The sequence below is a fragment of the Coregonus lavaretus genome (genome assembly GCF_964263955.1).
Source record: "Coregonus lavaretus genome assembly, chromosome: 32".
In the NCBI taxonomy this organism is placed as follows: domain Eukaryota; kingdom Metazoa; phylum Chordata; class Actinopteri; order Salmoniformes; family Salmonidae; genus Coregonus; species Coregonus lavaretus.
The window spans coordinates 33,854,288-33,869,205 of record NC_140019.1 but is presented as its reverse complement, the minus strand read 5'-3'; the positions used below and the strand labels follow the sequence as shown (position 1 = coordinate 33,869,205).

Sequence of the window (14,918 nt, the reverse complement as noted above, 5' to 3'; positions counted from 1 at the left end):
TCTTCACTATTATTCTACAATGTACAAAATAGTAAAAATCAAGAAAAACACTTGAAAGAGTAGGAGTGTCCAAACTTTTGACTGGTTCTGTACATAGACACTGTTGAATTATTTGTATATAAATTATATTCATAGAACTATAAACACCAATAATGTTTTCTCTCAATGTAATGTGTAATTGTAATAGAATTTGATAGGCAGAATTGTATTTTATAGTATGAACATTAAAACAATGAACTCTTACATAAATGATGTATAAAAGTGTTTATTAAACTGAAACGTATACCTCCCAAGTTATAAACATGACAAGGTTTTAATCCAATTTTATGTTTAATAATAAAATACGTCTTTACTCTGGGTGAGTTGTTAATATCTGACACTAATTACACAAGATGAACACCAGAGGAGGATCCACTCATCTTCTCCATCCTTATCATTCCATGAATTCACTGTTGATTTCCTGATGATGATGATGTGCACTCCATAAGTACATTTAAACTTTGATGATCCATGTTTACTAGAAGTCTCTCTTCAGCCTTGCAACATTTATCAACTGAGCAGGAATGGTCAATGAACTTACCTGTGTGTGACCCTGGATGGAGATAGTCATTTCATTTGACCATGAATTCAATTAATATAAACCATTTAATAACACCTTTCAGTTGTTTATAATATTTCAAATAAAAACCACTTGAATACACACTACAGGAGGACTGCTGCTTTATGGCAGATTAGCATTTGATTAGCTCCAAATAAAAACACACATTTTTGTTGTAGTCGAAGACAGAAACACCTGATTCAACTCATCGAGGGATTGATGATTAGTTGACAAGTTGAATTAGGTGTGCTTTTCCAGGGAGGGCTACAATTAAAATTAGTACTGTTTAAATCAAATTTGATTTGTCGCATATGATGAATACAACAGGTGTAGGCTTTACCTTGAAAAGATTGTTTACGAGCCCTTCCCAACGAAATCAGGCCACACCCGGCCATGATTATAGACACCTGTGTGTGTCCTTTGACACGATATAAACTTGTGACCCACAGTGTTTGTCACCTGATGAAGACAGCTTGTCTGTCAAAACGTTGGTTATAAAAAAAATTGCTTACACACTAAAATTACATCTTTCCCACAATTAAAACCTTACACTCAAGGAGCAAAACACCGGCCTAGATTTGCACAACTAAGCACATTGTCAGCTTCACACTTTTTGTAAAACATTACACACAGTAATTTGCAAAACACTAAACACACTTGTATGCATTTGACACAGAAATGTATCATGATGTCATTTCCTTGCAATTTCAAAGCAAAGGCTTTCAAATGAACACACCCATGAACCAATTGGTTAAACACAGCCACCAGGTGTGCACACACACTGGTGCTTAATTGTAGACACACCAATCAGGTTTAAGCACTATAAAAAGGCAACAGGTAAGTTCACCTGTCTTCAAAAAAAAATGGACGGTGTCAGAGGAAGAGGAAGAGGGAGAGGAAGACCTGGAGGAGGGGTAGGACATGCACAAAGAAGAAGACAACCAAATCTGTGTAACGAAATTCGTGCTACAATTGTGGACCATGTAATAAACCACGGACTAACACTGAGAGTACAGCCTAACCTAAGCAGGTACACAGTGGCATCAATAGTTCAGACATTTCGCCAAGAGCACAGGTGAGAAACGTATCTTCTGTCAACAGAAAATCCATAGCTTACTGCATGTACTATATCAACAGTTTTGGTATTGTTGGGATCTATTTTCTTATAATTAGATGTGATGCCTAGCTTAAAAAGAATACATTAATGATCAAACATAATAGGGTTGTGCTGTACTGATATAGATTGTTTAACATAACAAGCTGTGACTAATGTGAGGAACCGTTAGGGGGGAGGCTGAGATAGACTTGTGACACACACACACTGCCTCTTTGTTAAACCGCTCAAGGACATGTGTACTGCAACAATGAAGAAGAGGAAACTATGTCTGTGGTTGCTGACTCTCGAGACAAGTTGCAAAAACAACTGATGCCCGGCAACCGTGAAGCGCCAAGAGGCTGTGACCAGCCTGTGCGCCAACGATAGGCTGAGTAAGTTTAAACCACGCTCAGCCTCTACTCTGACAGGACCGCTTTGAGCGGAAACTCTCTGTCAGAGTATTAAAGAATAACTTTGTGTTTGAGCAGTTAGTTCTCTGTTAGCCCTGTGAGGTGTTACAGTGAGCCCGTATATACGAAGATTGCATTTACCATTTATTCGCTTGACTAATTATATTAATAAAAAAGCTGAGAATATATTCAGTGACTTAGTGTTAAATTCTGTTCTGATACCAGATTCGAATGACACAACTTAACAATTGGTGACCCCGACGTGATCTGGTAGAAGGACTTCGCTGGAACTTGTCCGGCCGATTGGCCATTGCTGTCGTCGGACGGTGTGCCTCACAAATCCTGACCGGTCAGACAAAAAGGTAAGCAGACACCTATTGTGAATAACTAAAGTTCTGCATATTGGCATTATCCAAATTTATTTTGTGAGACACCTGTTCGATGTAAGCTACCAAATTGTATAATTCATAAAGTTGATAACGTAATTAACAATTATTAGTTGAATGTATGAAGCGTGTATTGTGGTGAATGCAATTTTAAAACCGATCGATCGTTGATGATATAACGAGTGAATGAAATGTGCTAGGTAGTAACTACCAGTTGTGTATGTGGTTAGTCGGCGTACTTAACCGGAATGTGTGTGGGTAAACGTAGGTACAGTGGGGAGAACAAGTATTTGATACACTGCCGATTTTGCAGGTTTTCCTACTTACAAAGCATGTAGAGGTCTGTAATTTTTATCATAGGTACACTTCAACTGTGAGAGATGGAATCTAAGACAAAAATCCAGAAAGTCACATTGTATGTTTTTTAAGTAATTCATTTGCATTTTATTGCATGACATAAGTATTTGATCACCTACCAACCAGTAAGAATTCTGGCTCTCACAGCCCTGTTAGTTTTTCTTTAAGAAGCCCTCTGGTTCTCCACTCATTACCTGTATTAACTGCACCTGTTTGAACTCGTTACCTGTATAAAAGACACCTGTCCACACACTCAAACAGACTCCAACCTCTCCACAATGGCCAAGACCAGAGAGCTGTGTAAGGACATCAGGGATAAAATGGTAGACCTGCACAAGGCTGGGATGGGCTACAGGACAATAGACAAGCAGCTTGGTGAGAAGGCAACAACTGTTGGCGCAATTATTAGAAAATGGAAGAAGTTCAAGATGACGTCAATCACCCTCGGTCTGGGACTCCATGCAATATCTCACCTCGTGGGGCATCAATGATCATGAGGAAGGTGAGGGATCAGCCCAGAACTACACGGCAGGACCTGGTCAATGACCTGAAGAGAGCTGGGACCACAGTCTCAAAGAAAACCATTAGTAACACACTACGCCGTCATGGATTAAAATCCTGCAGCGCACGCAAGGTCCCCTTGCTCAAGCCAGTCCATGTCCAGGCCCGTCTGAAGTTTACCAAAGACCATCTGGATGATCCAGAGGAGGAATGGGAGAAGGTCATGTGGTCTGATGAGACAAAAATAGAGCTTTTTGGTCTAAACTCCACTCGCCGTGTTTGGAGGAAGAAGGCTGAGTACAACCCCAAGAACACCATCCCAACCGTGAAGCATGGAGGTGGAAACATCATTCTTTGGGGATGCTTTTCTGCAAAGGGGACAGGACGACTGCACCGTATTGAGGGGAGGATGGATGGGGCCATGTATCGCGAGCCAACAATCTTGGCCAACAACCTCCTTCCCTCAGTAAGAGCATTGAAGATGGGTCGTGGCTGGGTCTTCCAGCATGACAACGACCTGAAACACACAGCCAGGGCAACTAAGGAGTGGCTCCGTAAGAAGCATCTCAAGGTCCTGGAGTGGCCTAGCCAGTCTCCAGACCTGAACCCAATAGAAAATCTTTGGAGGGAGCTGAAAGTCTGATTGCCCAGCGACAGCCCTGAAACCTGAAGGATCTGGAGAAGGTCTGTATGGAGGAGTGGGCCAAAATCCCTGCTGCAGTGTGTGCAAACCTGGTCAAGACCTACAGGAAACATATGATCTCTGTAATTGCAAACAAAGGTTTCTGTACCAAATATAAAGTTCTGCTTTTCTGATGTATCAAATACTTACAGTGGGGAAAAAAAGTATTTAGTCAGCCACCAATTGTGCAAGTTCTCCCACTTAAAAAGATGAGAGAGGCCTGTAATTTTCATCATAGGTACACGTCAACTATGACTGACAAATTGAGGGAAAAAAATCCAGAAAATCACATTGTAGGATTTTTAATGAATTTATTTGCAAATTATGGTGGAAAATAAGTATTTGGTCACCTACAAACAAGCAAGATTTCTGGCTCTCACAGACCTGTAACTTCTTCTTTAAGAGGCTCCTCTGTCCTCCACTCGTTAGCTGTATTAATGGCACCTGTTTGAACTTGTTATCAGTATAAAAGACACCTGTCCACAACCTCAAACAGTCACACTCCAAACTCCACTATGGCCAAGACCAAAGAGCTGTCAAAGGACACCAGAAACAAAATTGTAGACCTGCACCAGGCTGGGAAGACTGAATCTGCAATAGGTAAGCAGCTTGGCTTGAAGAAATCAACTGTGGGAGCAATTATTAGGAAATGGAAGACATACAAGACCACTGATAATCTCCCTCGATCTGGGGCTCCACGCAAGATCTCACCCCGTGGGGTCAAAATGATCACAAGAACGGTGAGCAAAAATCCCAGAACCACAAGGGGGGACCTAGTGAATGACCTGCAGAGAGCTGGGACCAAAGTAACAAAGCCTACCATCAGTAACACACTACGCCGCCAGGGACTCAAATCCTGCAGTGCCAGACGTGTCCCCCTGCTTAAGCCAGTACATGTCCAGGCCCGTCTGAAGTTTGCTAGAGTGCATTTGGATGATCCAGAAGAGGATTGGGAGAATGTCATATGGTCAGATGAAACCAAAATATAACTTTTTGGTAAAAACTCAACTCGTCGTGTTTGGAGGACAAAGAATGCTGAGTTGCATCCAAAGAACACCACACCTACTGTGAAGCATGGGGGTGGAAACATCATGCTTTGGGGCTGTTTTTCTGCAAAGGGACCAGGACGACTGATCCGTGTAAAGGAAAGAATGAATGGGGCCATGTATCGTGAGATTGAGTGAAAACCTCCTTCCATCAGCAAGGGCATTGAAGATGAAACGTGGCTGGGTCTTTCAGCATGACAATGATCCCAAACACACTGCCCGGGCAACGAAGGAGTGGCTTCGTAAGAAGCATTTCAAGGTCCTGGAGTGGCCTAGCCAGTCTCCAGATCTCAACCCCATAGAACATCTTTGGAGGGAGTTGAAAGTCTGTGTTGCCCAGCGACAGCCCCAAAACATCACTGCTCTAGAGGAGATCTGCATGGAGGAATGGGCCAAAGTACCAGCAACAGTGTGTGAAAACCTTGTGAAGACTTACAGAAAACGTTTGACCTGTGTCATTGCCAACAAAGGGTATATAACAAAGTATTGAGAAACTTATGTTATTGACCAAATACTTATTTTCCACCATAATTTGCAAATAAATTCATAAAAAATCCTACAATGTGATTTTCTGGAGAAAAAAAATCTCATTTTGTCTGTCATAGTTGACGTGTACCTATGATGAAAATTACAGGCCTCTCTCATCTTTTTAAGTGGGAGAACATGCACAATTGGTGGCTGACTAAATACTTTTTTCCCCCACTGTATGTCATGCAATAAAATGCAAATGAATTACTTAAAAATCATACAATGTGATTTTCTGGATTTTTGTTTTAGATTCCGTCTCTCACAGTTGAAGTGTACCTATGATAAAAATTACAGACCTCTACCTGCTTTGTAAGTAGGAAAACCTGCAAAGTCGGCAGTGTATCAAATACTTGTTCTCCCCACTGTATAACAACGAATGTAATGTACTAGATACCAGGTATCAAGTTTGATTGTGGTTAATAAGTCTGGGACTATTATTAACGAGACTGAGTGAAGTTTGGGAGGCTGTTATGTGAATTATTTAACAAACTATTTTAGTGTCTCTGTGCGTCTCCCAAAAGGTTGTAAGTCTTTTGGGATTTAAGTAACGGCCAGAGTCCCGGTCTGCATGGTCAGAGATATTTATTCATAGAGAATTCTGCCATCACAATTTCAGAGTCCATCTTTTATACTCATACTTCATACAAAAAGAAATCCCTTCCCTCTGTAGGCGGGCTGTAGTTTTCCACTCTAAAACTGCTCTACTGACCTTCAGTTCACACACACACACATATACACACATGCATACACACATACACACACACACACACACACATATCCTACTCCCTGCATTACTCAGTTATTGCCGTTCTCACAAAATTCTGCACCATGTTTTCATAACAGTTTCTCCCCTCCCTAAATTGGGAGGCCTCTTTATCTTAGTTTCTCAGTTGTCTTTGTTGTCTGGCCTAACTCTTACTCACATTGCTTAATAGTGGCTCAATGCCATAGCCTTTACTGGTCCTACACTCACACATTTCTAACACATTATATACAGTTTCAGGGTGTAATAATTAGTCATTAATAATTAATCTATCAGAGGCCAACCCAATCGTGTGAATGAAGTACATTAGATATTAGTCGGCGCACTAATATCGGTTTGAATGATCCACGGATAATAAATACAGGCAAGGTCCCGTAGCTGTACGGGCTAGGTTCTCTCCAAGGCAAGGTCCCGTAGCTGTACGGGCTAGGTTCTCTCCAAGGCAAGGTCCCGTAGCTGTACGGGCTAGGTTCTCGCCAAGGCAAGGTCCCGTAGCTGTACGGGCTAGGTTCTCTCCAAGGTAAGGTCCTGTAATTGTGAGCATATTACAGGCCAGGTTCTAGGTTATACTGAGGAGGTTTACTGAGTGTATGTAGTACATTTGATATTAGTCAGAGATCTAATATCGGTTTGGTTGACCTACGGGTAAATAAAAGGTTGGGGACCTGAGTTATATCATTCAATTCAGCGCTAAGGAAATAGATCACTAGGAGTAATAAATAAACTTGGATAGTTAGATCACGGTAGATTAACATTAAATATGACCAACCAGGAGACTGAGAGGGTGCTGAAAGCATTGAAGTCAGCACTAGAAATGAATGGGGGTAAAGACGGTAAGGATTGGAAAGAACGGGGGGAGATTCGATGGGGATGTTCACCATAAAAGTGCTGCCAATAACCACCACCAGCCCCGACCGGATAGGGACAGATCCAGTCGAACCACCACCAAAGGTACCAAACCCCGTTCAGCAATACCAGTCCTGACGGGAGTATCTCTAAAGCCCTAGTTGGTTTAGATAAACTATCAGCTGAAATGAAGAGCATGGCTGGAGTGGAAGAAAACAGACTGTTTTCTTGGTTGGGTGAGTGGTTTGGTAAGTATGCTGCACTGGTGGTTAATGGATTTCTGACCTTAATTGTTATGTTTTTAATTTTGATGCTGTGCTGCTTGTATTATCCCTTGTCTGAGAAAGTCTGTTACAGATGTCGTGCACGCTGCTGGTATGATGTCGTGCATGCTGCTGGTATGATGTCGTGCACACTGCTGGTATGATGCCTTTGCTGGAGGCACAAGAAGGAGATGCAGACACTGAGTCTAGCTTTCGGAGGAAAATGGGGTTGACAAAGGATGACCCTTGGTTTGCTATTGGTGAGGTGGTGGAGTGACACCCTAGTGGGTGTCTAAAGGGGGAATCAAAATTCCCTGTTTGTCTTTTTATGTTTTAATCCATTTTAACTATTGTGAATGTTTGTCTTTCCTTGGGTGAAGGTTTGAAGTTCCTGGGTGGCTGGTAGCCAACCTAGTACAAGTTAGGTGTAGATGGAAGACTGAAGGCCTTTTTATTATCATTATTGCCTATTAATAAAAGTTTGATTATTTTTGTATTGTATTTTAATGAGTGACACCCTAGTGGGTGTCAAAAGGGGGAATCCTAAATTTCCCTGAAATTTCTTATTTTGGGTTCACACCCAGTGGGTGTGAAAAGGGGGATTGTGGGGATCTATTTTCTTACTAGATGTGATGCCTAGCTTAGAAAGAATACATTAATGATTAAACATAATAGGTTTGTGCTGTACTGATATAGATTGTTTAACATAACAAGCTGTGATTAATGTGAGGAACCGTTAGGGGGTAGGCTGAGACAGACTTGGGACTCACACACACACTGCCTCTTTGTTTAACCGCTCAAGGACATGTGTTCTGCTACAATGAAGAAGAACAAACTATGTCTGAGGTTGCTGACTCGAGACAAGTTGTAAAGATAACAACTAATGCCCGGCAACAGTGAAGCGCCAAGGGGCTGGGACCAGCCTGTGCGCAATCGATAGGTTGGGTAAGTTTAAACCACACCCAGCCTCTACTCTGACAGGCCCAGCAGGGAGCGGGAACTATCTCTGTCAGAGTATTTAAAGAAGAACTTATAACAAAAGCTCAGTTCGCTGTCTGTCCTGCGTGGTTTTTCAGTGGGCCCGTATATACGAACATCATATTCACCATTCAAGTGTTTGCATTAATTAAAATACTAGTCTATTTTAGAAGACGTGTATTGACCTCTTTTTGTTCCTATACCAGATTTGAATTGACGCAATTTGACACTAGCTTCACTATTAACTAGCTAACTTTATCAGGCAGCTTTAGATGCGAAGGGAAAATGAATATATTTGCTAGTTAGTTAACCATCTGATTTGATTAAGTTGATTATAAATGCCATTTGCTAGCTAGATAGCTAAATTGAAACTACTGTGGGAAAGCTAGCTAACTCCCACCATCATCACTGCAGTGTAGCTAATGTTAGCTAGTTTTCTAGAAAATAAAAAATATATATTTGAAGCTATATTTTAAAGACTAGTTACTGACAAAATGGTTGGATTGTTGAGCAATGTGCAGTAAATGCTAACACTGCTTTGGTGGTGAAACGTACATCATGTATTTATTGTCATCTCCCTATCAGGCCACTGCATGCTGTGACAAGGACCTGGACGGTGACACACATCTGCTTCAAGCTGCCTGCCTGAATACTGGGGCATTCAGTGCCCTTTGATTACAGCACGTTTCCATATCTCTGTCTTGTAGCCATTTAACATGTACTGAATATACTCACTCAAATTCATAGGAACTGCTACGTAAACAAGAACTGACTTATTCACTTGTCCCTAGCTGCGTTTTAGACAGGCAGCCTAATAGTTTTTTCCACTAATAGGTCTTTTGACCAATCACATCAGATCTGTTCACATCAGCTCTTTTTCAGAGCTGATCTGATTGGTCAAAATACACTTTTGTGAAAAGAAAGATCAGACTTGAGCTACCTATATAAATGCAGCCTATTTGTCCTATTCTTCAGTCTTGTCTGGGATATACAGTGAGGGAAAAAAAGTATTTAGTCATTTAGTCAACAATTGTGCAAGTTCTCCCACTTAAAAAGATGAGAGGCCTGTAATTTTCATCATAGGTACACGTCAACTATGACAGACAAAATGAGAAAAAAATATCCAGAAAATCACATTGTAGGATTTTTAATGAATTTATTTGCAAATTATGGTGGAAAATAAGTATTTGGTCAATAACAAAAGTTTCTCAATACTTTGTTATATACCCTTTGTTGGCAATGACACGGGTCAAACGTTTTCTGTAAGTCTTCACAAGGTTTTCACACACTGTTGCTGGTATTTTGGCCCATTCCTCCATGCAGATCTCCTCTAGAGCAGTGTTGTTTCGGGGCTGTCGCTGGACAACACGGACTTTCAACTCCCTCCAAAGATTTTCTATGGGGTTGAGATCTGGAGACTGGCTAGGCCACTCCAGGACCTTGAAATGCTTCTTATGAAGCCACTCCTTCGTTGCCCGGGCGGTGTGTTTGGGATCATTGTCATGCTGAAAGACCCAGCCACGTTTCATCTTCAATGCCCTTGCTGATGGAAGGAGGTTTTCACTCAATCTCACGGTACATGGCCCCATTCATTCTTTCCTTTACACGGATCAGTTGTCCTGGTCCCTTTGCAGAAAAACAGCCCCAAAGCATGATGTTTCCACCCCCATGCTTCACAGTAGGTATGGTGTTCTTTGGATGCAACTCAGCATTCTTTGTCCTCCAAACGCGACGAGTTGAGTTTTTACCAAAAAGTTATATTTTGGTTTCATCTGACCATATGACATTCTCCCAATCCTCTTCTGGATCATCCAAATGCACTCTAGCAAACTTCAGACGGGCCTGGACATGTACTGGCTTAAGCAGGGGGAAACGTCTGGCACTGCAGGATTTGAGTCCCTGGCGGCGTAGTGTGTTACTGATGGTAGGCTTTGTTACTTTGGTCCCAGCTCTCTGCAGGTCATTCACTAGGTCCCCCCGTGTGGTTCTGGGATTTTTGCTCACCGTTCTTGTGATCATTTTGACCCCACGGGGTGAGATCTTGCGTGGAGCCCCAGATCGAGGGAGATTATCAGTGGTCTTGTATGTCTTCCATTTCCTAATAATTGCTCCCACAGTTGATTTCTTCAAACCAAGCTGCTTACCTATTGCAGATTCAGTCTTCCCAGCTTGGTGCAGGTCTACAATTTTGTTTCTGGTGTCCTTTGACAGCTCTTTGGTCTTGGCCATAGTGGAGTTTGGAGTGTGACTGTTTGAGGTTGTGGACAGGTGTCTTTTATACTGATAACAAGTTCAAACAGGTGCCATTAATACAGGTAACGAGTGGAGGACAGAGGAGCCTCTTAAAGAAGAAGTTACAGGTCTGTGAGAGCCAGAAATCTTGCTTGTTTGTAGGTGACCAAATACTTATTTTCCACCATAATTTGCAAATAAATTCAATAAAAATCCTACAATGTGATTTTCTGGAAAAAAAATCTCAATTTGTCTGTCATAGTTGACATGTACCTATGATGAAAATTACAGGCCTCTCATCTTTTTAAGTGGGAGAACTTGCACAATTGGTTGCTGACTAAATACTTTTTTTCCCCCACTGTATATCCAGAGAATGCCAGACTTTGATGACAAAGTTTGATGACAAAATTTGCCCACAAAGAACTGCCACGCCACCTTCCTGTTCAAGTGAGCACAGCACAACAAGGTGAGTCCAAAAATGTATTGTATGCTGCTGCATAAATGATGTAATATGCCAGGGAGATTTGTGTACTGTAGCTAAGAAAGTAATACTAAGTGTATGTTGTGTAGTAAGCTGTTAGTAGCCCATGTGCCTCACCCTAATAATTTGGTCTATTTTGCCCTCTTAATTCCGCGTACTGTTCTGACTTGGTGGAGCACATGTAGCTAGCCTGTTTTAGAGAAATGTAATCATCGAATATTGTAAGAGCTTTCAATGTCTGCTTATATGCCCCCTTTATTTATCCTACGGTTCTGACTTGGTGTACAGGGAAAATGCTGTAAGAATGGGCCATGTTCTGAATTCTGTCGCTGTACATTTCAAAAGTGCTTAAAAAATAGTTATATTGACTACGTCCGTCCTAGCTCGCTCATTAATGTCTTAATCGAAATTACGGATTGCCTCTTATCCGCTCATCGTCCCCTTAAGCCACATTTTGTACATCTCAATTGTCAGTAGAAACCACATTTGTTTAAGCAAGTCAGCCATATCAGCTATGTTTTTTTTAAAGGCAGTAAATGAGGCTGATGAACTGTTTCGCAGACAGACAAGGCTCTGCTGATGTAGCAATGGTAAGGTGTTGGGAGTGCGGTTGGGACAGCTTTATGTAGGTCCTAACAGTTTGTGGGCACCATTAGTCACCGTTATAGTGCAGTTAATGTATTGTTTAGTGTTGTGTAGTGGCTTTGCTGGCTTGCATTAAAAAAATAAAAAATTGTTTGCCCCACCAAGATTGACATGCTAAAATCGCCACTGCATTTACCTCACTCATCCTCTCTTGCTCATGTGGGGAGCTACTTCCTGAGATTTGATTGATGCAACAATCCAGCCAATGGTTAGGTGGTTGTGGTTTTGGCAGAGGGAACTGATTGGTCAGGAGTAAAAGATCCTGCCCCCAGAGCTGCATAAATCAAATTTTTACTTGCAAATCTCTTTCTACAAATTTACAAAACATTTTACAAGTTCATGAATCTTTTGGTAACATGACAACAGTTACAGAACTCTGTGTGCGGCAGATTCAAAATCTGCAAGTGTATTTTTTATTTACAGCAGAATATTCATACTCATAAATGGACCTGTAATAATTCTGAAAATAAATTATACTTGCAAATCTTATTGAATGTATGAACAAATGTCAAGTTACAAGTTTGCGACCATTGTTAAATCTTTCACATATGATACAATCTTGCTAAATTAAATTACACATTTGCAATCATATTTGCAACCACGAATGTCAATGTACTACCACGAAATTCAAAATACATGCTCACATAGTTCTATCATCATTATAATCCTATAGATTTGGAGCACAGTTGAAAGGTTAATGCGCTGTACTTTTTAAAGCATGAGATATAATGCCTTGAGAGCATGAGAATTTGGTCAAATGCATGTGACTCATGGCCAATGCTTGAGAGTTGGCAGCTCAGACTAAATGTATAATTCTACATAGAAAGAAACAGTCAACCATTGAGCTCTATCAGATAATGAAGAGACAGACTGGCTGGACTGTCAGCACCATGGGCAGACAACAACAGCAACACTGGCAAGTGGCAACTGGGCAGAGAGAGTTCAGTCAGTGATTTTCCACCCTCTTTCCCGCCGTTGTATGTTTGGCGCCAGAAGTTGTCTCGCGGACCAGTGGGCTTTGTTTGGCGCCAGAAGTTGTCTCGCGGACCAGTGGGCTAGTTCAATTGCTCGCGAAATTTACCTCAGTTTAGAGTGACTGAACTGTGGATGGTCGGATTATATTGGCTCGTTTTTCCAAACAACGGTTTCAAAAGGCAGGTAATTTAGCTAGCTAGAATACCAGGCTATAAATAGTAAAATATTGCTATGTTATTAGCTATATTGAGAATAATTTGTTAGCTCGGTAATGTACAGTAGCTAACGTTAGCTACGTTACCATAAACAAGTTTGCAGTGCTAAATTACAGAAGTACAGTACTGTAACGTAGCTAGCTAGCGAACGTTACTGTGTTAACTACTATATATGTACCTAGCTAGTGCTAGCTAGCTAGCTAAAAGACTAACGCTAACGTTAGCTAGTTAACCAAAATAGTCAAATTAGCTACCTGCTGACAAATTAACACTTGATAATGATATTAACTATTTTCCTATATTTCGCACTTGTAGCTACAAGTTCAGGGGCAAAGAACTTCGAGGGAAGACAGCTAAAAGGAGTTCTTCGGAAGAGGTGAGTTGAGAAATGCCTAGCAAGTTTATCAGCTAACAGTAGCTAACTAGCATAGACAAAGATACTGATGATGGGACTAGAGGACAGGGGAACAGGACTCCCATGGGTCTTGCGGGTCCCGCAGGATTCTGTCAGGAATGGGAGTCAAATTCTAGAGTCAAGTTCGGGACGGATGGGACAGTATCAAACAGTCCACAGGAAAGGTCAGTACAGGAATAGTGTTAAACTATTTTGGGAGGAAATATGTAATGTATGTAGCATTTCATAAAAGAAAACCAACAATGTAGGCTAGGCCTAATATAGTTTACTTAATAGAAATCGATAACAAAATAAATTGTAATTTCTCCTCTCCCAGTTCGCTCGCTGTTAGGTCCAGTTGTAGCTTCTGTAGTTACTACGCTACCTCAATTGCCAACCTACATCAGGTGCAGCCAAGGACCCATCACTAACATTAACATTAAACCCAAGGATAGATGTTTTAGCTCAATTTGATGGAGTTCAGTTGTCTTTGACAACAAAGGAACGAAGTACATGGCTTGTAAAAACACAATAGCCTACATATTTCTGCGCGCAACGGGATGGGAGTGATTTTTATCGGGAAGGGACAGTAATATTCCAGGGATATAGAACTGTTGCGGGATCAGGACAGCACAGGAAAACAAATTGCAGGACAAGATGGGACAGGAATTCATTTTCACTCCCATGTCAACCTCTAGATGGGACCACTTAAGATGGAGAGGTAGATTTTAGCCATCTATCTAGCTAGGTAGCTACTGTATCTGATATGGTGGTCCTCTGTAGCTCAGCTGGTAGAGCTCGGCGCTTGTAACGCCAGGGTAGTGGGTTCGATCCCCGGGACCACCCATACACAAAAATGTATGCACGCATGACTGTAAGTCGCTTTGGATAAAAGCGTCTGCTAAATGGCATATTATATTATGTTATATGTTCAGGTGATTTCTGCTTGTGCCATTTGTACATGAGCCAACATTATAGCTACACCTGCACACTCCCATTAGGATGATTTCGATGATCTGAAGACCTATTTCTCAAAGATGGAATGGACCCATCTAGTGAAATGTGAGAAAGTTCGGTACAGAAACTTGAAGAGGAACCACCTGGCTATGCTTACTATAGGTAAGTGTCCCAGATGTAGCTGAACAGTGACAAAATGACAATTTTGCAAAGATATTTATAACTTAACCCACGATAGTTAATGTGTGTCGTTTATAGTGGGAGCAAATGACGCATAGTCAGGGTTGCCAGGTCTAGCGGAAATTTCTAGCCCAATGACCACTCAAACCCCTCCCACAAGGGCTGAATAGCAGGCCAAAAATGTTTTTCCATAATGTTATTGAGCGAATTATGAAGGAATATCGACGTAATATGTATCGACGTAGGCTAAGAAGAAAATTAGGTTTCCATTTAAATAATAGTTATTGTGAGCTTAAAAATAGATCGCAAGAGAAAATAGAATTTGCCCTTATTAAACTGGCCAGATCATTTCCCATCAATGGATGTTGATTTAACTTGTTTTGAC

General features: G+C 41.2%; 1 protein-coding gene across 1 annotated transcript in view; it reads left to right on the top strand.

Annotated features, from left to right (window-relative positions):
* LOC311107261 (histone-lysine N-methyltransferase PRDM9-like) overlaps positions 1 to 14,918 on the top strand; it is a gene marked incomplete at both ends in the record, with an annotated part of 47,970 nt that overhangs the window by 23,836 nt on the left and 9,216 nt on the right. The gene's annotated exons all lie outside the window — the stretch shown is intronic.